We start from the raw sequence: 25,839 nt of genomic DNA, 5'->3' as shown, positions 1-25,839 counted from the left end.
AGTTTATTTAAAGAGTTCGCTTAAAACTCCTTAAAAATAACTTAATGTTCGAATTTTGAATTCGAAAGGATGGCTCATTTACTTCAAAGAGGAATGGAATACTCGAAAATATGTTTTTATGGTAGCAGAAGACTTTGATTACGAGTCATTACGTAGCCAAAGTCAATCGACACGTCAGATATATAATAAAAGACGTAAAAAATCCAACTTATTGGCTGGTTGCGGCCGGAAAGACCGTTCTAGAGATCGACGCGCAACATTTATGCACTTTCTCCTGGAACTAATTATTTATAAGACCGCTGTACCCTGCTGATGTCTTATTTTCTGTTAGGGCTGTACACTCGCAGAGGAAATGGGTGACTGTTTCTCACAACGCTTTTAGAGAAGAATATTTTCAAATCGCCGAACAATTTTAACGATGCCGATTAGGTAAAAAGAATATGTATTGTTGATAAGCGCAATACAAAGCTTTATAGCTTAAAAGCTTCCGCAACCCTATTGTAAACCTTACCTACGCGAGGGGAATCCTGTTACAAATATGAGTCTATCATACACATATTTAGCAGGCGAGGCTCTGGGGACCCCAAATTCCTCATGGAACTAGGAGGTGGGGAGAGGGCGGGATGGCCTAGAAGGTTTTATGTGGACATATTCTTCGTTCCCGAGATGGTCGGGCTATTACCTTTATGGTGCTTTCTTACCGGAACGTAACGGATCTATATCCGGCAAGGGACCATCAACTTCGATAACACTCCCCAAAGCCTTCGGGGAGTGTCTTTATTGTTAATAAAACAACAGTATGTATTGTATAGGTCAACCTTCAAATTAACCTCATAACCTAAACAAAAACGCTTTTATACAAACAAAAATTACAACTCTTGGAGTGACAGCACTGGCGGTGCACAGTGTGGAATTTTTGAAAATATGTTGAACAAAATATACTATTATTATCACAAAGTCTAAGATTCTGCTTAAATAGGTTCTAGCTTCATATATTAGATGAATACCTAATTTTCTCTTGGACATCTTGCGCATTATTCCGTTACCCTGTGCTTTTCTTTTCCGAGCAGACTCAACATTTCTCATCGAAATATTCCCTTTTCCGCATTCTATGGAGCCATATGATATCCGCAGTGAAACTGCCTCATGATTATCAATAATACGTCATCCCAGGCTCGCAATCACAGATACTAGTTGCGAGTACCGACCTGTCTCTCCTTAGCCAACGGAAGACATTCCCCAGTTGATGGTAATAAGTTTGGAGGTGAAAACTGTTTACCCTTTTCACAACATCACTTTTGCTGCATTGTTGGCTGCTTATCATAAACTTTACTTTGAAACCAGAAAAATCAAACAAGATACAATAAATAGAACAAGAAGCTTACTAAGCAGACCACGGAAAGAACTATATAGAATCACACCTGAAATCGCGAGGTGCTGATAAAAGGGCTTGCACACGGAGAGCATGGAAATCGCCCTCGAGATCAGGTGTGCATCTGAGGCGAAGATGGTTACAAAAAAAGTTCGTTAACTTCTTTTGCTAGTGTTCATACGCTGGTCAACCTTTCGGAGGTATCAACTGCTTCATAAAGGGCATGGGCAAGGTTTTTGACCTAAGTCAAAGATTTGCGCATATACATTAACCTGGGTTGATTTGTTTGGACGAAAGTTAACCGATATCGCACCATCGATTTTTCGATAGGATTTGTGCTCAGGAAAAAAAGTTCCACTACGCATACCCAAAAAAATAATATTTTTTTTTTTTTTTTCAAAAAACTGTTATCGCCAACGTTTTTAGGAGACATTCGGACAGGGTATACATGAAAATTTTACAATCAAATGGACATTTTTTAGTAGGTCATGAAAAAAACCTTAAAAATAAAAAAATAAAAAAGTTTCGCAGGCTCGAAAATTATTTTTTTTGGGTATGCCTAGTGGAACTTTTTTGCCTGAGCCCAAAACCTATCGAAAAATCGATGGCGCGATATCGCTTAATAAACCGACACAGTCTACTATACATAAAGCCTTCAACAGTTTCATAAATATTTTATTCCAGGAAAAAGGGTCTGGCCTCTTCGGCCAGGTGAAACTGTAATCAACAACACAACAAGGAAGTCCAATGTTTAGTTGTCCTGTACTTTAGACTACAAATTGTGGCAGAATATTTTAAAAATATCTTAAACGAGACTTTGAGGTAATTTGGTGGAAATTAAACACTGGAGTAATTTTACGTTTCTTAATGCATCAATTTTGAATACAAATTTTTTCACTGCCATAATATTTTTGAATAATTTTTAGTTGTTAATTTGTTAGTGTAAATTCGTTTTTTTATACCGAAGTGCTCGTTCATCATATGAAAGTGCTTTTGCTTTGCACTTACATATGAAAATCAAAAGCTTCCATATGAATTTTATATATATGCGAGGGCATACGGGAGTGCTTTGAAATTTTTTTTTTTATATTTGAAGTGTAAATTTGGATCTGTGCCTATGATGCAGGGCAAAACAAAAACAAAAGCGCTATAAGTGTATAGGAGTTAAGCATCTCTGACCATCTAGTCATGGAAGCTAAATAACTTTCCGAGCCGAAACTGGAATGATATTCTAAACAGATGTCAATCCTTTCTCCTGAAGAAATTCAGACTTCAAGTATTTCACGAATAAAATTAAAATTAATTATTGCGTAAGAAAAATAGATATATAGTATATAGAACTGGATATAATATTAAATCATTTAATATTTAATAATTAAAGTAACATAGGTTTATATTCACATTCTTCGCTCCACTGTGCGACAATTTTTCATTTCAGAACAGCGCCTAATAATGATGCAATAAAGTGCGGCGTATGAATAGAAAAAACACAACAAAAATTAAGCAACTAAATACAACAATAATGTGACATTGCAAAGCATAAAATATTAGCACAATTTTTTTTTGCATTTACTACAAACTGCAGTAGCTTGTCTCTAGTAACAGAAATATGATGAGCTCACACGTCGATAAGTTCGCTCAAATTGCACAACTTTTTTTGCAAGAAAAACAGCTTAAGTATAAATAAAAACAAGTAAGGAAGGCTAAGTTCGAGTGTGACCGAACATTACGTACTCAGTTGAGAGCTATGGAGACAAAATAAGGAAAATCACCATGTAGGAAAATGAACCTAGGGTAACCCTGGAATGTGGTTGTATGACATGTGTATCAAATGGAAGGTATTAAAGAGTATTTTAAGAGAGAGTAGGCCATAGTTCTATGGATGGACGCCATTTAGGGATATCGCCATAAAGGGGACCAGGGCTGACTCTAGAATTTGTTTGTACGATATGGGTATCAAATGAAAGGTGTTTCTGAGCATTTTAAAAGGGAGTGGGCCTTAGGTCTATCGGTGGACGCCTTTTCGAGATATCGCCATTAAGGTGGACCAGAGGTGACTCTAGAATGTGTTTGTACGATATGGGTATCAAATGAAAGGGGTAATGAATATTTTAAATGGGAATGGGCTTTAGTTCTATAGGTGAACGCCTTTTCGAGAAATCGCCATAAAGGTGGACCAGGGGTGACTCTAGAATATGTTTGTACGATATGGGTATCAAATGAAAGCTGTTAATGAGTATTTTGAAAAGGAGTGATCCTTAGTTCCATAGGTGGACGCCGTTTCGAGATATCGCCATAAAGGTGGACCAGGGGTGTCTCTAGAATGTGTTTGCACGATATGGGAATCAAATGAAAGGTGTTACTGAGCATTTTAAGAGGGAGTGGGAATTAGGTCTATAGGTGGACGCCTTTTAGAGATATCGCCATTAGGGTGGGCCAGGGGTGACTCTAGAATGTTTGTACGATATGGGTATCAAACGAAAAGTGTTACTGAGCATTTTAAGAGGGAGTGGGCATTAGGTCTATAGGTGGACGCCTTTTCGAAATGTCGCCATTAGGGTGGGGACGCCTTTTCGAGATATCGCCATTAGGGTGGGACAGGGGTGACTCTAGAATGTTTGTACGATATGGGTATCAAACGAAAAGTGTTACTGAGCATTTTAAGAGGGAGTGGCCATCAGGTCTATAGGTGGACGCCTTTTCGAAATGTCGCCATTAGGGTGGGCCAGGGGTGACTCTAGAATGTGTTTGTATGATATGGGTATCAAATGAAAGATGGCAATAAGTATTTTAAAAGGGAGTAATCCTTAGTTCTATAGGTGGACGCCTTTTCGAGATATCGCCATAAAGGTGGACCAAGGCTGACTCTAGAATGTGTGTACGATATGGGTATCAAACGAAAGGTGTTACTGAGCATTTTAAGAGGGAGTGGGCATGAGGTCTATAGGTGGACGCCTTTTCGAGATATCGTCATTAGGGTGGGCCAGGGGTGACTCTAGAATGTGTTTGTACGATATGGGCATCAAACGAACGGTGTTACTAAGCATTTTAAGAGGGAGTGGGCACTGGGTCTATAGGTGGACGCCCTTTCGAGATATCGCCATTAGGGTGGGCCAGGGGTGACTCTACAATGTTTGTACGATATGGGTATCAAACGAAAGGTGTTACTGAGCATTTTAAGAGGGAGTGGTCATTAGGTCTATAGGTGGACGCCCTTTCGAGATATCGCCATTAGGGTGGGCCAGGGGTGACTCTAGAATGTTTGTACGATATGGGTATCAAACGAAAGGTGTTACTGAGCATTTTAAGAGGGAGTGGGCATTAGGTCTATAGGTGGACGCCTTTTCGAGATATCGCCATTAGGGTGGGCCAGGGGTGACTCTAGAATGTTTGTACGATATGGGTATCAAACGAAAGGTGTTACTGAGCATTTTAAGAGGGAGTGGGCATTAGGTCTATAGATGGACGCCTTTTCGAGATATCGCCATAAAGGTGGACCAAGGGTGACTCTATAATGTTTGTACGATATGGGTATCAAACGAAAGGTGTTACTGAGCATTTTAAGAGGGAGTGGGAATTAGGTCTATAGGTGGACGCCTTTTCGCGATATCGCTATTAGGGTGGGCCAGGTGTGACTCTAGAATGGTTGTACGATATGGGTATCAAACGAAAGGTGTTACTGAGCATTTTAAGAGGGAGTAGGCATTAGGTCTATAGGTGGACGCCTTTTCGAGATATCGCCATTTTTGCAAGAAAAACAGCTTAAGTATAAATAAAAACAAGTAAGGAAGGCTAAGTTCGAGTGTGACCGAACATTACGTACTCAGTTGAGAGCTATGGAGACAAAATAAGGAAAATCACCATGTAGGAAAATGAACCTAGGGTAACCCTGGAATGTGGTTGTATGACATGTGTATCAAATGGAAGGTATTAAAGAGTATTTTAAGAGAGAGTAGGCCATAGTTCTATGGATGGACGCCATTTAGGGATATCGCCATAAAGGGGACCAGGGCTGACTCTAGAATTTGTTTGTACGATATGGGTATCAAATGAAAGGTGTTTCTGAGCATTTTAAAAGGGAGTGGGCCTTAGGTCTATCGGTGGACGCCTTTTCGAGATATCGCCATTAAGGTGGACCAGAGGTGACTCTAGAATGTGTTTGTACGATATGGGTATCAAATGAAAGGGGTAATGAATATTTTAAATGGGAATGGGCTTTAGTTCTATAGGTGAACGCCTTTTCGAGAAATCGCCATAAAGGTGGACCAGGGGTGACTCTAGAATATGTTTGTACGATATGGGTATCAAATGAAAGCTGTTAATGAGTATTTTGAAAAGGAGTGATCCTTAGTTCCATAGGTGGACGCCGTTTCGAGATATCGCCATAAAGGTGGACCAGGGGTGTCTCTAGAATGTGTTTGCACGATATGGGAATCAAATGAAAGGTGTTACTGAGCATTTTAAGAGGGAGTGGGAATTAGGTCTATAGGTGGACGCCTTTTAGAGATATCGCCATTAGGGTGGGCCAGGGGTGACTCTAGAATGTTTGTACGATATGGGTATCAAACGAAAAGTGTTACTGAGCATTTTAAGAGGGAGTGGGCATTAGGTCTATAGGTGGACGCCTTTTCGAAATGTCGCCATTAGGGTGGGGACGCCTTTTCGAGATATCGCCATTAGGGTGGGACAGGGGTGACTCTAGAATGTTTGTACGATATGGGTATCAAACGAAAAGTGTTACTGAGCATTTTAAGAGGGAGTGGCCATCAGGTCTATAGGTGGACGCCTTTTCGAAATGTCGCCATTAGGGTGGGCCAGGGGTGACTCTAGAATGTGTTTGTATGATATGGGTATCAAATGAAAGATGGCAATAAGTATTTTAAAAGGGAGTAATCCTTAGTTCTATAGGTGGACGCCTTTTCGAGATATCGCCATAAAGGTGGACCAAGGCTGACTCTAGAATGTGTGTACGATATGGGTATCAAACGAAAGGTGTTACTGAGCATTTTAAGAGGGAGTGGGCATGAGGTCTATAGGTGGACGCCTTTTCGAGATATCGTCATTAGGGTGGGCCAGGGGTGACTCTAGAATGTGTTTGTACGATATGGGCATCAAACGAACGGTGTTACTAAGCATTTTAAGAGGGAGTGGGCACTGGGTCTATAGGTGGACGCCCTTTCGAGATATCGCCATTAGGGTGGGCCAGGGGTGACTCTACAATGTTTGTACGATATGGGTATCAAACGAAAGGTGTTACTGAGCATTTTAAGAGGGAGTGGTCATTAGGTCTATAGGTGGACGCCCTTTCGAGATATCGCCATTAGGGTGGGCCAGGGGTGACTCTAGAATGTTTGTACGATATGGGTATCAAACGAAAGGTGTTACTGAGCATTTTAAGAGGGAGTGGGCATTAGGTCTATAGGTGGACGCCTTTTCGAGATATCGCCATTAGGGTGGGCCAGGGGTGACTCTAGAATGTTTGTACGATATGGGTATCAAACGAAAGGTGTTACTGAGCATTTTAAGAGGGAGTGGGCATTAGGTCTATAGATGGACGCCTTTTCGAGATATCGCCATAAAGGTGGACCAAGGGTGACTCTATAATGTTTGTACGATATGGGTATCAAACGAAAGGTGTTACTGAGCATTTTAAGAGGGAGTGGGAATTAGGTCTATAGGTGGACGCCTTTTCGCGATATCGCTATTAGGGTGGGCCAGGTGTGACTCTAGAATGGTTGTACGATATGGGTATCAAACGAAAGGTGTTACTGAGCATTTTAAGAGGGAGTAGGCATTAGGTCTATAGGTGGACGCCTTTTCGAGATATCGCCATTAGGGTGGGCCAGGGGTGACTCTAGAATGTTTGTACGATATGGGCATCAAACGAAAGGTGTTACTGAGCATTTTAAGAGGGAGTGGGCATTAGGTCTATAGGTGGACGCCTTTTCGAGATATCGCCATTAGGGTGGGACAGGGGTGACTTTAGTATGTGTTTGTACGATATGGATATCAAATTAAAGGTATTAATGACGGTTTTAAAAGCGAGTGGCCCTTAGATGTATATGTGAAGGCGGTCTCGCGATATCGACCAAAATGTGGACCAGGTGATCCAGAAAATCATCTGTCGGGTACTGCTAATTTATTTATATATGCAATACCACTAACAGTATTCCTGCCAAGATTCCAAGGGCTGTTGATTTCGCCTTGTAGAACTTTTTCATTTTCTTCTACTTAATATGGTAGGTGTCACACCCATTTTACAAAGTTTTTTCCAAAGTTATATTTTGCGTCAATAAACCAATCCAGTTACCATGTTTCATCCCTTTTTTCGTATTTGGTATAGAATTATGGCATTTTTTTCATTTTTCGTAATTTTCGATATCGATAAAGTGGGCGTGGTTATGGTCGGATTTCGGCAACTTTTTATACCAAGATAAAGTGAGTTCAGGTAAGTAAGTGGGCTTAGTTTAGTAAAGATATATCGGATTTTGCTCAAGTTATTGTGTTAACGGCCGAGCGGAAGGACAGACGGTGGACTGTGTATAAAAACTGGGCGTGGCTTCCACCGATTTCGCCCATTTTCACAGAGAACAGTTACCGTCATAGAATCTATGCTCCTACTAAATTTGAGAAGGATTGTTAAATTTTTGTTCGAATTATGGCAATAAAAGTATTCTAGACAAACTAAATGAAAATGGGCGGAGCCACGCCCATTTTGAAATTTTCTTTTATTTTTGTAATTTGTTGCATCATATCATTACTGGAGTTGAATTTTGACTTAATTTACTTATATACAGTAAAGATATTAAATTTTTTGTTAAAATTTGAATTAAAAAAAATTTTTTTTTTTAAAGTGGGCGTGTTCTTCATCCAATTTTGCTAATTTTTATTTAGCACATATATAGTAATAGTAGTAACGTTCCTGCCAAATTCCATCATGATATCTTCAACGGCTGCCAAATTACAGCTTGCAAAACTTTTAAATTACCTTCTTGTAAAAGTGGGCGGTGCCACGCCCATTGTCCAAAATCTTACTAGTTTTCTATTCTGCGTGATAGCGTCAACCCATCTACCAAGTTTCGTCGCTTTATCTGTATTTTGTAATGAATTATCGCACTTTTTCGGTTTTTCGAAATTTTCGATATCGAAAAAGTGGGCGTGGTTATAGTCCGATATCGTTCATTTTAAATAGCGATCTGAGATGAGTGCTCAGGAACCTACATACCAAATTTCATCAAGATACCTCTAAATTTACTCAAGTTATCGTGTTAACGGACGGACGGACGGACGGACGGACATGGTCCAATCAAATTTTTTTTCGATCCTGATTATTTTGATATATGGAAGTCTATATCTATCTCGATTCCTTTATATATGTACAAAAAACCGTTATCCAATCAAACTTAATATACTCTGTGAGCTCTGCTCAACTGAGTATAAAAATCTAGATTAAAAAAATAAAATTTTACACTTTGCACTTATTTCTTGACATTGCAAACATAAAACTGTGCAAACCGTAGCGATGCTGCACATGTACTTTGTGCGTGTGTGTGTGTGTTTCTGTGCACACTTTAAGCTAATCGCAAATTGAAAAAAAAACGCAAATAATTATTTAACAAACTGAATAAACATACAAATGCATTATGTTGTTATTTTTTTATTCCTTTTCGTACAAATAAGCAACATTGTTTGACAAGCACACCACACAATATAAAATAACAACAATTTGTTTTTATCAACCGACCAACCAACAACGAATGCCACTGCCAATTGCGCGACAACAGCAATTTGTTGCTTTCGTTCCGTTTGCACTTCACTTTCAAACTGATTCAACATTCAACAACAACATCACAGCACACTCATTGCGTGTACCGAAGCGAAACTAAATAACCGGCTTGTTGTTGTTGATAATGCTTTCTTTTTAAACAATTATTTTTATTTAACTTTTTTACTCATTTGATTTTTCCAACAACAAGCAATGTCCCTTTATTGAATAAAGAATAAAGTTTATTCTCAACGCTTAAATCGCTACCAGCATGACGGAACGATACAAGGTGGCAGCATGGTGACATACCTACATACATAAATAAGAATTCCATGTACTTTGTTTTTGTAAATTCGATGGACAAATGTCAAAATCGTACTGCGCCGGAAGTTGATGTATCTAATCAAATAAAAGAAGGTTATAATCAGCTGTTCGATGCGGCCACCTTGTATCGTTCCGCCATGGCTACCAGTATAAACTTGTGTACTCTTGTTGGTGTATTGTGAGTGCAATTACATCCGGTTACCTTCAAGTTAACTGACCCTCTTCACTCTACTCTAGTACGTGCACTCTATCTTGCTCTTATGTTCTCTTCATTCTAACAACATTTTTCAATGACGTATTGTTTATTCAGAGATAAAGTGTGTGTGTTGACTTTATCAGCTACCTAAATAGTACATTAATTGGAAAGCAACTAATTAACGCTCCAACAAATTTGTTTGTAAACGTCTGTAGTGAGCCCCTCCAGTCAAAAACAAGTCGCGCCAAGGGCGCACACATAGGGAATAATTAATTGACTTGCACCGCAGTTGCGGAAACCAACTTTAAGATAAACATTCCCAGTGGAGATGACTGGACAGAGTCGGATAGGTGCCAGTGTTGGCGGCAGTATTTCCATATACACGGACGGCTCTAAGCTAAACGGTAGAGTTGGAGGTGGAGTATATTCAAGGGATCTTGACACCCAGCTCTCCTTCAGACTACCCGACCACTGCAGCGTATTACAGGCAGAAGTTTCAGCCATCATGGAAGCGGCAGTTAGGATAGGGATACACAATGCCGGCAAATAAATCTTTATTTTCAGCGACAGCCAGACTGCCATAAAATCTCTTAGCTCCTACCCGTTCAATTCTGAACTAACACTAAACTGTCACCGATGTCTTCAATAAAAGACCCAACAGAACCGTGTACACCTCACATGGGCCCCTGGACATAGGGACATCGAGGGAAACTGCATTGCAGATCAACTCGCTAGGCAAGGTACAACCAGGCAGATTCTTCCCGGACAAGAATGCTTAGGTATGCCCCTGGCCACATGCAACCTAATTCTAAAAAAACACATCCACCGTCAAGCCGATTAAAGATGGCAACATACACCGGGGTGTCGGACATCGAAGGAAACCTGGAATACAACCTAAGTAGGGATACAATTTCCACACTCGTGGGGGCACTAACTGGACATTGCCTTATAGGTAGGCATGCAGAAAGGTTAGGAGCGCCTTACCGTCGATGCTGCAGGAGTTGTAAAGAGGATGAGGAAGAGGAAACGGTGTGGAAACGGTATTCTGGGTGCTCCATTTCTCGATAATCTGAGGCAGGTTGCGGCGCATGACGTCAAGGATTTAGCAGCTTTCATCAGATCCGCAAAAGGGTTCGAAGAGAAAAGGTACTGGTGTATTTTTGTGGTATGACAACGGAACTTATATCACTGACCTAAGTGTGTCCTCGGGCAGCCACTTCAAGCTAACCTAACCTATCAATCGGTTTTTGGTAATTTTAACTCGAAAGTTTCATGAAGGTTACTGTTATTGCGCCTATTACCTTTGGTGAACAATTTTTTTCAAATCAAAGAGTAGGATGAAATGGAACTGTTCATTGTTTATTGAAAGTGCACAGTTTTTTAAATGCCTTTTTATTTTATAGAGGGTCCTAAAGGTATAGCTTATTTAAGGACTAGCTTTCTTAGATATGTTGATGTATTCTTAACCTTCTTTGCTCTCTCACAAGCGACTATCTTTTCGGATCTTCCTGTGATCCATAGTTCTTAGTTTCATTAGCAAGAAGCCTTGATTACTAAATTACTACTGTACCCAACTAAGCTAAATTGTATTCCCTTTGGAAGCCGAGCTCAGCTTAAACTCATCTTCGCGCACACTGCGGACTCTTATATAATGTCCACGACTCGCCTCTTAATTTTTTAAATCTTCCGCTTTAAGTATAATTTTTTCCAGAAAGCAAATGAGTATATGGATCTTATATACTGTCCACGACTCACCTCTTAATTTTTTAAATCTTCCGCTTTAAGTATAATATTTTCCAGAAAGCAAATGAGTATATGGATCACCACCCAAATGCCAGCAGGATGTGCTACCGCTTTCTTCCTTTGCATTTATTTTTATCTACTTCGCCATCAAAACTAGTAGAGGGTTCGATGTACATATATAACAAATTAGCGAAGATCATGAACTACGGTAGTAAATGACCTAAGTAATGTAAGATATATAGGTGGAGTTGGGAAGCATGGTCTGCTCGGATAATATGGAAACTCTATCTAACTCAGATAGGCTAAGAAATTGGCGCCTGATAAGTTCAACAATGATAAAAAATGATTTAGTAGAGTGGACTAAGATAAGATTTGTCTGTACAACCTTGACATAGCGGATGATAAAAGCTATAGCTCTTGTCTCAAATTTTAAACAACTATTCAAGCTCGCTCTCACAAGAACATTTATAAACAGAAAGCATCTATTTCCAGGGTTTGTGGAATACCACAGATAACTTGATCTGAAATTTTTCCCAACACGTAAATTTCGATCAAATTCTTTGAACTCTGTGCTGCGGTCAACAGTACCTCGAAGGTTTTCAGTTGACAACTACGACCGGGGTTTGAAACGCCTCTGACACAATTACAACAAATATGTGCCATCACTAAAAAACGTTGAGTAGCAAAGAGCTCCTACTCACTAAAGAGAGCGTTTACTTCCCAAACTCATTGAACAACAACAGCAAGAGAGCAACCAAGGAAATTCTGAAGTTTACAATCTTTAGGGCTCCGGCGACTAACAACGAGATTGACTGAATTTTGTGCGTGTTAGTGCAGTCGGGTGGCTTCGTGACACACGTATTTGTTGTCGGCTACACGTTGATGAAAATAAAAAATGTTTGAGTTTTTCATTTGACGGTTGCTTATTTGATCCTCGCAGAGTGTGATTGACAAAACAGCAGTGTTGTATTTAGTATGTGTCGACATTCAAAATGAACAAGTGCGCGGAAGAACAGCAATTCATATTAAAATTTATTGAAAATTATCAATGTTCACCAGCATTATGGAATGTAAAGCTGGAAGCATGTTGTAATCGTTTCTTTTTATCACTCTTTTTCCTTTTCTTTTTATTTAATAAAACTGCTGAAGTTAGTTGCAAGTAATAAAAAATCACCATCCGATGACGACGTATTCACGTCCGAACGCTACGGTTTCTCAATGTAAATGTTGATTTATGGCTTTTTATTCGATAGTCGCGGAGCAACCGTCAACCACCCGACACGCCCACATACAAAAACTCCGGCAATCTCGTTGTTAGTCGCCGGAGCCCATTTAGAGCAACATAGTACAGAATATTTAAGCAGCTGATCAACAACAAATACAGGTTTTGTTTTTGAAATGACGGTTACGATCATTTTCTTGAAACTGGTTTCTTGGGCTTTGTTTAAAGCGCATGAGTTTGTTACTATACAATTTTTTCTTGTCGTACTACATATGTATTTATCAGCATCATTTTACATTGGAACTTTGCATACTCATCTGGCGGCCACCGTGGTGTGATGGTAGCGTGCTCCGCCTACCACACCGTATGCCCTGGGTTCGCACCCCGGGCAAAGCAACATCAAATTTTTAGAAATAAGGTTTTTCAATTAGAAGAAAATTTTTTAATAGGAGTCGCCCCTCGGCCGTGTTTGGCAAGCGCTCCGGGTGTATTTCTGCCATGAAAAGCTCTCAGTGAAAACTCATCTGGCTTGCAGATGCCGTTCGGAGTCGGCTTAAAACGTGGAGGTCCCGTCCGGCCAATTTGTAGGGAAACTCAAGAGGAGCACGAGGCAAATTTGAAGAAAAGCTCGGCCTTAGATCTCTTCGCAGGTTATCGCGCCTTACATTTATTTTTATTTGCTTACTCATCTCAGCTGGTCATTATTGTGTTAAGTTAATTGATTAATTTAGACAATACCATATCATGACCTTAGGTTAAGCGTCCGATTGTTAATTTATCTTTTGAGAAATTAAAAACAATTGAAGAATTGTTGGAGTTCAATTCGTAGGTGTCGAGTTGGAGTTCAATTGTGGTACTGAAATTATAGAAAAGTCATTAAGATCTCGAATGGGGCAAGAAATGAATTGTAGAAGTGGATTTAAGCTGATATATTTCATGATGTCTTTTCTCTTGTTGTTGTTGTTGTTGTTGTTGTTGGAGTAGTGCTTTGCCCCATCCAATAGGCCGATCACAAATTGTCATCCATATCCTCTAACAAGAGTCCAAAGAAACTTGCAGTTTCAACAAGGGTGGACCACAGTGAAAGGGGAGTTAGAGACATTGGATCCACATTGCAATTGAAGAAATGGTTGGTCTCATGTGGACACATTGAAGCAGAACATACATTATGTATTTCGGGGTTGATTCTAGATGGATAAGAGATAGAAGTTGAGCTAGAGTGACGTGCGCCTCCAGAGAGTGCGTTCCTCTTCTGCGAGTTCTGGGTATTTTTCTTTAAGAACTGGATTCACCTGGCAATTCCTGGCATAGAGGTACGACGCTTGTTTGCGGATATAACTCAGGACCTTTTTGTGTTGTTTTACTTCATACGGCTGTGTTCTCAAGCGCCGTATTTGGGAAGGTGTGGCTTCTTCAATCAGATGTCTGTTGGGATGCCCAGGTTTCTAGGTATTCAGCAGAAACTGTTTGTTCAGCTTTTCGTTTCTCACCCTTCTCGCGTCATTGTGTATGTGGTGTTCTGGGGACATAAGAAGACAGGTCTTCTCTCTTTACTGTTGTAGGTTGCAGTTTTATGGAAAAGAGTTTTGGGGACTTCGAACGAGTCCATATATATGTAAATACAACAGATTGATAGAAATATCAAATAAGAATCAAAATCAAGCGCAACTGCTACTTTGGGCTGAGTACGCAATTAAAAAGGGAAGTCATCTCTGGACGAGTAAAAACCACGCTCTGTAAGTCTCTCACCACACATCCGCTGGTGTATGGCGCTGAATCATGTACAGCGTCGAAAGAAGATCGAATTGGCCTTGAATTGTTCGAGAGAATATTTCTCCGAAAAATGTATGGTCCTGTTCGCGTTGTAGTACGCATGTATCGAAGGGTGTTTAATGCTAAGCTCTGCGAGCTTTGACTTTTTATTGACGCTTTTGGCCGTTTCGTAAAAATTCAAGCCCTATCCGTTTTGCGACAACTTTGGCAAATTGGGAGCACGGCATGAGATCAAGCCTTCCTCCACCTGCCTCTCACAGCTGGGTGAAGGTCTCCCCCTTCCTATGCTTTCAAATACGGGTGCCGATAGAAATACTTTTCTGGCCGGCACTGTCTTCATATCTGCATAAAGCTCATGTCGCTCATCATTATACCTCCAGAGAACTTTTTTCTCGAACACTCCAAGCGCCATCTGATCTTCACGTGACAACAGGGCAGGTATAACGATTCCGAGCCACACTTCAGGACAGGTATGATAATGAAATATTGAAGATAATGCAATAAGACTCAGTGGGTTAAAGGGCTTAGAATATTTCCTCGGTAGGCATGCCTGTCGCAAAATGTGACTAAAGCATACAGGCCAAAGAGGTTGGGAGCGGTCATGTCAAATTGTTCCTGAGGGCTAGAACCATTATCGACGATAATACTCTCCAAAAAGTTCGAGGAGTGTGTTTATTGCTACAAGAAGAAGAAGAAGAATGTAATGTTGATGGCATGGTCAGGAAAGAGGAGGACAGCTCACTATGACCACCAAGGGGTTAGGGCTTTGAATTTTCCGTGAAGCAGCCGAAATGATTGTAAGGTCTGAAGATTATATCGGCTCAGTTTTGAAGGAGGAAAACAGCTGCAGTGAAAATCACGTGTATTTGTCTTATAACAATGCTTCGACGACAGAATGTAGCAAGTAAATCCATGTGCAAAATCTATACAGATGGCAAGGAATACGACTCGTCTTCCATTTTCCAGAATGACTCCGATGCGCGCACGTTTCGGACAGTCTGGTGAAGGTAAGGAAGCCTGTTCTTTCGCGCCGACTTAAGTGTTTATCGAAACATAAGTGGTTTATTGAAAACTAGTTACGTATGGAATATATGATTCAACGAATGCGTTGCCTATAGCGCTTTAAAAAAATGTATCTTAAAGATCACAGTCTCTTGTATCAAACCTTGGATTGCTAATGAAGCAGTATTCTGCCTTCAGCTTTGATAAAATTTTCAATTCCGAAATGACCGTTTAATTAGTCGATTAAGCTAGTCACAAAAAATGGCTTGATAGCTCAGACTCCAACTTCTTCCAGAAAGTGAGCCAGCCGGCTTTTTTTCTGGCGATTTATTAGTTATGGCCACAACGAATGTTTTAAATCATCACACCTCGTCTTTTCCCAAGAAACTCGAGGAGTTGCTAGAGCATTGCATTTCGTTTACTTTAGTCCACCACAAATAGTCAGATATAGTCATTAAGTTAAGAGCCCATGAACTAAAAAACCCTAGCTAGCTATATTTCTACTGGCACTCATGGAGTAAAAACTATGTTAGTGATCTTGTGTTACCTTTGGTTGGGAGTGTATTTAACTGAGAGAGCTATTCCTTAACACGAGACATTGTGGAAGCCCATTGTGTGCCAATTTTGATTAAACTCGACAATTGAGGAACCCCTAATCTCGCTTAGGGAAATGAAATATAGAAACAATTCTTGACCATCCTTTGCCATTTTCGGTTTTGAGACAAACCGGTTTCGGCGTTGTACCATATTGTAGCGAATATTAGCAGTTTTATACATCACTATGCTGCTACTAAATAAATGCGCAACAACAACAAAGCAAGCAGCCACACTTATGTACACGTACACATTAAATCAAGCAGCCACACACACACATAACCAACAGCTTGAAGCAAATAGATTATTTCACATACACATTATCAGCTAACTGGAGTTGTTACTCATACATACACACGCATATAGCTAAATAAGCATGTATGAGATAGAACTGTTCCAGAAGGCATGTACGTGAAAAGTCTAGACCTTAGGAGAAATATGTAAACCAGGCAACAGAGAGTATAAAAGCAGCGCAAGCTGAAGAATAATAATCAATTTGATTTAAACATGCCATTAGTGAAGTATAATTGTTATTTTGAAGTAATGCTCGCAAAGTAGTCTTAATAAAGACCATTTTGCATTACTGATAGTTCAGCGATTCGAAAGTAAGGTGTATAATTATCAGGAATTTCCCAGAATTTATTACAATATTCAGTGTTGTTTTTCGACCTGTAATGTAACGACTCAGACTTAGAGAGTTTCCACAGGAAGCTAGGGTTTCTTAAGCTCCTTTATGCCTACTCCGCGGCTTTGCATGTATCCGTCTTTATTGCAAATCATGGATTCTGAGCAACAAATTTTCAAGAATACAGAAACCCAATGCGAAATTCTTTCACTGCGATTAAATAAAAGTACTTCCTTTTGGAGAATCGAGTTGGCAAGGTGTTGAGCAAATAAGCCCTTCAATGTAGTTGCAGGGAACTCCTTCCATAAACCATTCCACAATAGCTTCATACCAAAAAGAAATAACAAATGAATCAAGATGGTAAGGCTCTATAGCGACTGGAGATAAGCTTTTGTAAGTGCTTCTGATAGTGCAAAATAACCAGGAGTACTTCAGAGACCAAAGTCGAAAAGGAGGCTAAATGCGGTGCGTAGAATAAAAGAGACCAAAAGGTTCCGGCTTGAGCGCAGAACGTGCGTAGTAGTCACTGCATTAGTGTAAATAGTTATCCTGCCGATAATCACCTACCGAGCACTGGTGTGTAGGAGGGCAGTTGAGGTAAGCTACACTAATGACGTAATAGGGAAAATTTAAAGATCGGTCATACTCCCTTCTTTCGGCTGAGTAGTGACACAGCTAATGCAGTCCAATTAGTACTCTAAGATATTTTTGAAAAGTATTTTGTTGTGTTACAACAACAAATAAATGAAAGACCTCAACATTCTTTCCAAAAAAGAGTTAAAAAGCCGTCCTTTTGCAAAAGTTTTCAATTGCAGGCATTTGAAATCATTTAGGCATTTAAAGTGTCATTCACGTTGGGGAAGACATATCTCCACGTTCAAGAACCTTTCATACAATTCCAGCCTCTCCTACATATGCCAAGTACATTCACACTACGGCCGTAGTATTCCATTTCTTCAAACAAATATACCAACAAAAACTTCACAATAAAATTAAATAATAAAAGTTAAATAAAATATTGTACAATAAATAGTAGAGAAAAATACATAAACGTAGGTGAATGCAAATTCCAACAATGGGCCATTATGGAGTGCGGTTGGGTGGCACACGCTGCGCACCTGCCTTGGTATCTTGTGTGAAACCCAAACGAAACTTTGTATACTAAAAGTCTTTTTGCACATGCCAACACTCCTCAGCTGTCTTATGACCAAGCGAATGCACATTGGCTCGTGTATTGCCACCTTAAAGGTACCTGAAAATATGCCACTCACAATAGGGTATCGGCAGGTGAATTTAAATGAGACAGACGTAAATTACGTTATGTGCAAAACTGAGTAAAATGCCTAGATTTCTTCATAGTAAAAGGAATTATATTGACTAGAGATACCAATGTTTAAGACGATGAGCGATACCGATGATTTCGGGATGACTTTATCAAGTTTTCACAGGTAGACCAAAACTTAACTTGTCACTCACAAGTTTCTAATTGGATTACGAAGTACATATAAACCGAGAATTCCGTAAAGTAATGCGTGTAGTTGTGGTTCCTAGCGAAAATACTTTTTGAATATCTTGAAGAGTCCTGTCAGCTTGGCGTTCATGCTAATTCGCGTAGACTACACCCATTCATACAGTATCCTTAGTGATCCTTGCATGGTCTCGCTGCTGACGTCGGTACATATAGCAGATACTAGTACTATTCCGTCATCCAATAAGGCCACCACTTCAACTCGATTACTATTAAGTTCATTGAGTATGCCTTCTAAGAGGCGATTTCAGAGTGCCAGCACAGGACAGGATGTGGAACCCCCCTGCACGAAGCTTGCCTCTCGAGTACACAATGTAATATACAATACCAAGACTATTCGGGGCTAGTATCAACTGCTTCCAGTCGAACATTATTGAAGACAACGTCTATGCAGCTAGCGCTAAACGTTTGCTCTTGCCTTCCCTATGTAGGAGACTGCGCTTTTCATTGAACAGGTCTTGAGACAAGCACCAACCTACCAAGAACATAGACATCTAGCAGTATTTATAAAGTTTCTAAAATAAACAATGAAAGTTAATGGGCTCAAAGTCCTTGAGCTTTTCATGATCCCTTCTGAAACGAAGGCCAACTTGGTTTCTCTTTTATTTACGAAAACATGGGTTACGAGCATGGTATCACTAGCAAGAGGGTTTTTTGTAACATTGCTGAGAAAACACCGTACAAGTTTGGGGAATGATCATTCCATCTTATTTGGGAAAATAAGACCATATAGTCTTCGAGTGTAATCATGAGTTACAATATAATCCTGGCTACAACTACAGTATCAGACGCATATGTTAACAATCAGCTCAGCTGTTAATGTGAAACTACCTTTATATCATCCAAATTCAGTTTTAAAACCCTCAGCAGGTTAAATGGCTGAGAGTATACCGGCGGTACAACTCCACTATTCGGTCCTTCTGATAGTGCAAAATATTTAGGAGTACTTCAGAGGCTAAAGTTGAACAGGAGGCTAAATGCGGTGCATAGAATTAAAGAGACCAAACGGTTCCGGCTTGAGCGCAGCACTTACGGCAGTAGCCACTGCATTGGTATAAATGGTTATCCTACCGATGATCACCTACGGAGCACTGGTGTGTTGGAGGGTAGTTGAAGTAAGCTACACTATTGACATGCTAGAGGACGTTTAACGATCGGTCATATTCATCCACTTGAGTTTATATGTTTCAAAAGTTTCCAACATCCTTAAAATCAGAGACAGTTGCGAGAAAATGTTTTCTAAGTAACTACATTGCACTAGGGCGGTGCGCTGCACATTCCCCGGAGCTACGTTGGTTTAGCTCAAATACCGACGTTCATCGGGAAGGAATTTGGTAGAAGAATCAAGTTACCAAGACACCGGCTTGCCTCTTGGCATTATCGAGTTTTATCGGTAGATTTTACACAACAAATTTCGGAGTAAACCACCTTTACACTGAATAGCAACAGTCCATTCATTGGTGAGGAAAGTACTGACTCTACTAAATTCTAGTGTGTGCTACCACAGTCTTTAACAAAACCCAACTCTGAAATGGCGCCCGAGCTATTTAAATTTCTGTACCGTTTTGGAAGTAGTTTCAGGGGTAGCCACTGTCTTGAAGGCGAATCCTGCTGGAAGAACTGATATCTAAAGTTTTGCCTTTCATTTAAAGATATTCAGCTTCCGGACTTAAAAACTTCGCATAGCGCCATTTGAAAAGCTCTCTATGTCGAAAGGCCTCAATTTCAAGCTTACTTAACTAACGCAGTTGTAAGTCTCGTCTTATATGGAAGCTATCTGAAATGGTTACTTTAGCACTCTAAAAGGTAGTACGGTATCCCGTAATCACGGGCCTTTAGTCCTTACTTTTACTGAAATTCGTGTGTAGGTGCTTACACCCTTTATACGATTTGTTCTTTGTCCGTCTGTTTGTTTTTGTCTTCTGCCTATCTTGTTGGATGTTTGCTTTCACATGAGATACCACAGTTGACTACGCTTGATAGCTTTGACAGCAGCGCATCATGGGCTCGTTGCGCTTGCAGCTTTTAAATGTTCTTTGAATTGGGTTGTCTTTGCTGAAACGATTGGAGAGAAGTTCTGCACGTAAAAGTCACTTGAGCAAAAGAAAAAGTAACAGGAAGAAAACTATTTTCATAAAGTTAAACGCCCCAAAAAGTATGTAAGTGGTGTTGAAAGTATTCAGGCAATTTTTTTTTTTAATTTTTGTTTTTTTTTGCTTTTACTGTTGCCACTTTGCTTTCATTCAATAGACACTTTACATTTTTAGTTTACTGTACAAGAGAAAATATTTTAGAAGTTTTTTTCTTCCTAATTTTTTGTTTTTTTGCGTAGGGAAGTACTGTGGGACATTTTAGAAACATTTGTTTTAAAATCCATTATTACGAAAATGGTTGCAGCTAGAAGGGATAATAAAAAAGAATTTTGAAGCTGGAATATTTGCCTATATAAAAAAAACTGAACTGAAGTTATAAATAAAAATAATTATATTATTATTAAAACCATTCTATTAATTGTTTTGGATTTGGAAATGCTTAATTCAAAATTGGGAACTGAGATACGTGTTTTAAAATGAGAAAAACTAAAACTAAAAAAAAATAATTTTAAGTTTTTTTTAATTTCAAAATCTTTTGCCATAAAAAAAAATTATGAAAATAATTAGTAAATTAAAAATTTTGGATTTTATAATAAATAGAAATTTTATGAAAAATTAAAAATTTTGATATTATTTGTTTTTTAAATCATAAAATTTTGTAGTTAAATTTTTATGATTAAATAATTTATAAAAATTTAAAATTTTTTAATTATTTATTTATAGATCTTATTTAATTTTTATTAATTATGAAATAAAATTTTTTATATACTATATTTTGTTATTTATTATTTTTAAATATTAATTTTTTATAATTTAAAATTAAATTATTTTATTTTATTAAATATGGAAAGTTTAAATTTTTGAAAAATATCTAAACTTCTTTCCTGATCTCTTATGTACGATTTAAAAAAGAAACGTTTCTGAAAAAATTTTTTAAACTCTTTGGAATTTGAAAAACTGAATCCAAGAGTGGGAGCTGAGAAACGCTTTTTAATTTTTTTTCTTGAATTTTAGAAAAGCAAAAAAAAAAATATTTTTCGAATATATCGAAATATTATTATTGGTTTTTACGTTAAAAACAAAAAAAAAAAAAAACAATATTTTAATTTCAAACACATATTTCATATTAGTTTTGAATTCATACGGTGTATTGAAAAACGTTTATTATAAAAAATCTCCTTAACGTTTTCAAGAAATTTGTTTTTGTTTGCTTTGCACAAAAGTTGAAAATTTTTTTGGAAAATATCGAAACCTTTTTTTGATCCTATGTATGTACGATTTAAAAAAGAACAAACCAAAACTTTGACTTGAAAGAAAAATTTCATACTGATTTTGAATACAAAAGATATTACTCAAAAACTTTTTAAAAAGTTTTTTTTTTCTTATTAAAACCATTCCTCTAATCGTTTTGGATTTGGAAAGCCTTCATTCAAAACTGGGAGCTGTGAAAGGTTTCTTTAATTTTAGAAAAACTAAGAAAACCTTTTCGAAAATATTGAAAACTTGTTGTTGTGTTGTATGTTTAAAAAAAGACAATATTTTAACTAAACACATATTTCATATTAATTTTGAACTCAAAGGGGGGAATTGAAAAATCCAAAAAAAAAGAACAACTACTTGCTATTTCATTATTTTAACTGACTTAGATTTTGAAATGCTGATTACAAAACTGATTATTGGTTTTTAAAAATTTTTGTTTCATGAATTGCAGAAAAGTTGAAAAATGTTTTTGAAAAATTGTGGAGCCTTTTTCCTGATCTTTTACATTTTAAAAGAGAACAAACCAGTACTTAAGCGCAAACCAAAAATTTCCTATAAATTTTGAAATCCAAACTGAGTATTGAAAAACGTTTTCGAAAAAATAATTATTTATTTATAACATTTATTTGGATTCTTAAATGCTGAATTCAAACTATTTCAAAAAGATTTTACTATGTTCAACTCCAAACTTAGCGTAAAAAAACGTTTTGAAATGATGTGGTCTTATTCAGTACCAAGAAATGGGGTTGAAAAATATTTATTTCGTATGGAGTTTGAGATGCATTAAGCATTGAAATATATTTAAAAAAAATTTAGCTCGACTTTACTTATTATAAATATTGAGTTGCTGAATTCATAACCCAGTATTGAAAACGATTTTTGAAAAATTTTGGAACTATTTTTTAGTACCTTTTGTTTCAAAAAATAAATTTTTTTTTTGTTTTTTTTTTTTTAAATCTCATTTCAAATAGATTTGAAAATGTTGAAAAGAACTTGTGAAATTTGTAAAAATAAAATATTTTCGAGAAATTTTTCCATTTCACCGTGTTTAATTATAAAAAACATTACTTTAAACTTAAAGTACATTTTAATATATTTGAGATAAATAAAAAAAATAAATGTAAGGCGCGATAACCTCCGAAGAGATCTAAGGCCGAGCTTCTCTTCCAATTTGCGTCGTGCTCCTCTTGATTTTTCCCTACAAATTGGCCGGACGGGACCTACATGTTTTATACCGACTCCGAACGGCATCTGCAAGGCAGATGAGTTTTCACTGAGAGCTTTTCATGGCAGAAATACAATCGGAGCGCTTGCCAGACACTGCCGAGGGGCGACCCCGCTTAGAAAAATTTTCTTCTAATTGAAAAATCTTATTTCTAAAATTTTGATGTTGCTTTGCCCGGGAGTTGAACCCAGGGCATACGGTGTGATAGGCGGAGCACGCTACCATCACACCACGGTGGCCGCCATTATATTTGATATTTGAGATGCTCAATCCAAAATTGAATATTGAAAAAGGTTTTTGAAATATATTTTCGTTTTCTCAAATTTTTCATTAAAAAGCACGTCATTTGAACTTAACAAATAGAACTTTTACATAAATTTTGAGATACTGTTTTAAAGTTGAAAATCTCACACCTTTTGGTTGTCGAGGATTTGAGTCCAAAACTGGGAATCGAAAAAGGTGTATACTAAATATTACTCTTCGTTGAAAAACGTTTTTGAAAAATATAACTTTTTTGTATTACAAAATAAAAAACGTTATTTGGATTTAAACCTTTTTTGAGATACTGTATGTTTGAAAAACCTTCCCACAAACTCCATTTTCTTAGCTAAGCGTTTTTCAATATGAAAAAAAAAAAAAAAAATACTTAAAAATCCCACTACTTATAGATTTTGAGTTTAAAGCTGAGTATTGAAAAATATTTTCGAAAAACTTTCTTCCCCGGTTTTTGTTTGCAGTAATATGAAAACCTTTCTAAGGTAGGACGTTCTTCAATCAAATTCTTAGATAGAGCGTTTTCGAAGCGGCAGCCGAGGTAGGGTGATATTCCACTCAGCAGTAGATTTGAGCTTGAAATTCTCTTTTTTTTACAAATTTTTGAATTCAAAAGCAATAATTTAAAATTGGTTTTGAAAAATTACATATTTTTAGATACATTTCTACAAAATACCCCATAGTGCGGTATTAAAGACTGCTTGCTGCAATTAAGATAGTAGCTAACGAAGATTGTGTGAGGGGATAATGATGAGGAGAATGATTATGATAATGATAATATTACAACGATATTAAGATACAGTTTTTAGTTCAAAACTTTAGTAGTTATTTTTGTTGCTGTTGAAAAAAATGTTAAAATTGCAAGTTGCCTACTAACATAAAGCAAAGTCAACCGAAGCCGCAGCCGAAACTAAAGTTTCAACTAATACAGTAGCTACCTTCAGGCATCAAACGCACCACACAACCAGCTGTGCTGTACTGTGGTAAAAGGATGCCAACTTTCTACCAAACAGCTATAGAAAATAGGCGGAGCTGAAGGAAATGGTAATACGGTACGTTAAAGCGCTGATGATACCGCAACTTTGTGCGACCATTCATATGACGACATTCATACATCCGTCCGACGGGCGGCGCATACTAAGAATTATCACTAACATTTCCGCAAGTGAAGATGACAAAAAATGACAAAGCATTCCCGTGGAGCATGTTAGATGTGGCACTTGTGTACTGTAGCGATTAGCGGTGGTGCGGAGTGGTTGTACATATGACAAACGGGTTTGTGACGGAAGTGGAGTTTGTTGCGCGCCCCTGCGCGGAGGCAGTGCGCATAGCTTTACCGATAGTTGGGTTTTTGATGCTAGAATTTACCACTGCTGCTGCTGTCATATCATTGCCACTCCGCTAACTAAAAGGAAGCAGAAAGCAGAAAATTAATTCCTGCTGCTTGAAATGAATGTGAAAAATGTTTAGAATAGGTGAATGTGTGGGCTTAGAAGTCAGCGAGGCGCTTCAACTGACGGTGCATGTGTGTAACCGCATTTTAGTTTCGATATAGTAATAAGAAAAAGGAAGCGAAAAAGTTATTGAAAAGGAAAGATGAAGAATATGAATGTAGCACGGTTTACCCAGAAATAAAAATTTTAAAGTTTCCAGAACGACAAACTCATAAACTATATACCCTGAAGCGATACAAGGCTAACGAAATCTAATGTGATTGTAGATGCATATGTCTTAGCCATACGCTCCTATTAAGCTCCGTAACTATAACCATGAACAAAGCACAGAAAAGTAGGACAAAATAACGCACTCCGAGACCACTTCTGATTGGACCAAAGTCGAGCTTAAAACCTTGATTGCCTCCTGGCTATACACGTAGATGCTAAGTTCTCTAAATTTAGTGGCGTATCTCGCACGTAAGGCGTTAAAGTGATAGTACATCTTGAATCTATGGTATACTTCTCAATCCACTAAGCTAGACTCTTAAAAACTTCTAATATTTGACAAGAGGAGTTTTCCTGCTGGTACCTAATTTGGGTCAACGGGTCCACTGTCCCAGTTGAGCTCCTCACATCAGTCCTGTTCAATGTGAATAAGGTGATGAGCCCGCCCTAGTATGTCTTGATTGGAATAGTCTTACCAAGTTTGACTGCTAGATGTATCCGAGAGGAAGTAACAGAGGACCTAAAGTCCATATTACTAAGTCTGAACAACACTCTGGATGCAGCAGCATTGCCCGAAATGTTAACCGGATATGTTCAGCATCACATTGAGGATGAAGGTGGGTGTTGTTCTCTGAGCGCCATTGATTTCAACCGGCTTTTTTCGATATAGGGATACCGTATCTTGGTAATGCTGCCCATATGCAGTGCGGTTCATAAAGACAACACCTCATAGAGGAGACTCGGCTTGACTACCATCTCGCATGGCCAGCACACGAACCTTTTGCGAGAGGCCCAGCTGCTGCCGTCGGCCCCCCACAACATCCAATACATTTTCCAAAATATTTTATTCTATTTGAAAGTGCCAACAGAACTTCCCTATTATGGGGGTCTGTAAGAGGTATTTTATATCTCCTCCTAAACAAAATTTAGTTCTCTTTTTCCTGAGGTTGACAGCAAACTCCGAACGACAGAGCGATAGTATTAAACCCTCAGGTTACCTTAAGTAACTTTGCTGAGTACGAAAATTGTACGGTTTGTTCGATATAGGTTCCTGCGCAAACAGGACATCAGGCAAGTTATTGTCTAACCGAAGCTTCAGAGACTCCACGTTACTCAATATCCAGCGAAAATTCATTCTCTCACGTAGTCTGAAAAGACAGGATTCCTTGAAGGAATACCCATC

The 25,839-nt window shown here is 38.2% G+C and overlaps 1 protein-coding gene across 7 annotated transcripts in view; it reads right to left on the bottom strand.

Annotated features, from left to right (window-relative positions):
* M6 (neuronal membrane glycoprotein M6) overlaps positions 1-25,839 on the bottom strand; it is a 666,904-nt gene that overhangs the window by 406,696 nt on the left and 234,369 nt on the right. The window contains exon 1 of one of the 7 annotated variants that reach the window (XM_067756552.1): positions 9,007-9,316. The exons of the other annotated variants lie outside the window; for them this stretch is intronic. The gene's annotated coding sequence lies outside the window, so the exon portion shown is untranslated. Of the gene's footprint in view, positions 1-9,006; positions 9,317-25,839 lie in introns of those variants that run through there. 7 annotated transcript variants of the gene reach the window in all.

This window comes from Eurosta solidaginis, chromosome 5, assembly GCF_040869045.1.
Source record: "Eurosta solidaginis isolate ZX-2024a chromosome 5, ASM4086904v1, whole genome shotgun sequence".
In the NCBI taxonomy this organism is placed as follows: Eukaryota; Metazoa; Arthropoda; class Insecta; order Diptera; family Tephritidae; genus Eurosta; species Eurosta solidaginis.
Note: the sequence above shows the minus strand (reverse complement) of the source record. Positions and strands in the feature narration are given on the sequence as shown.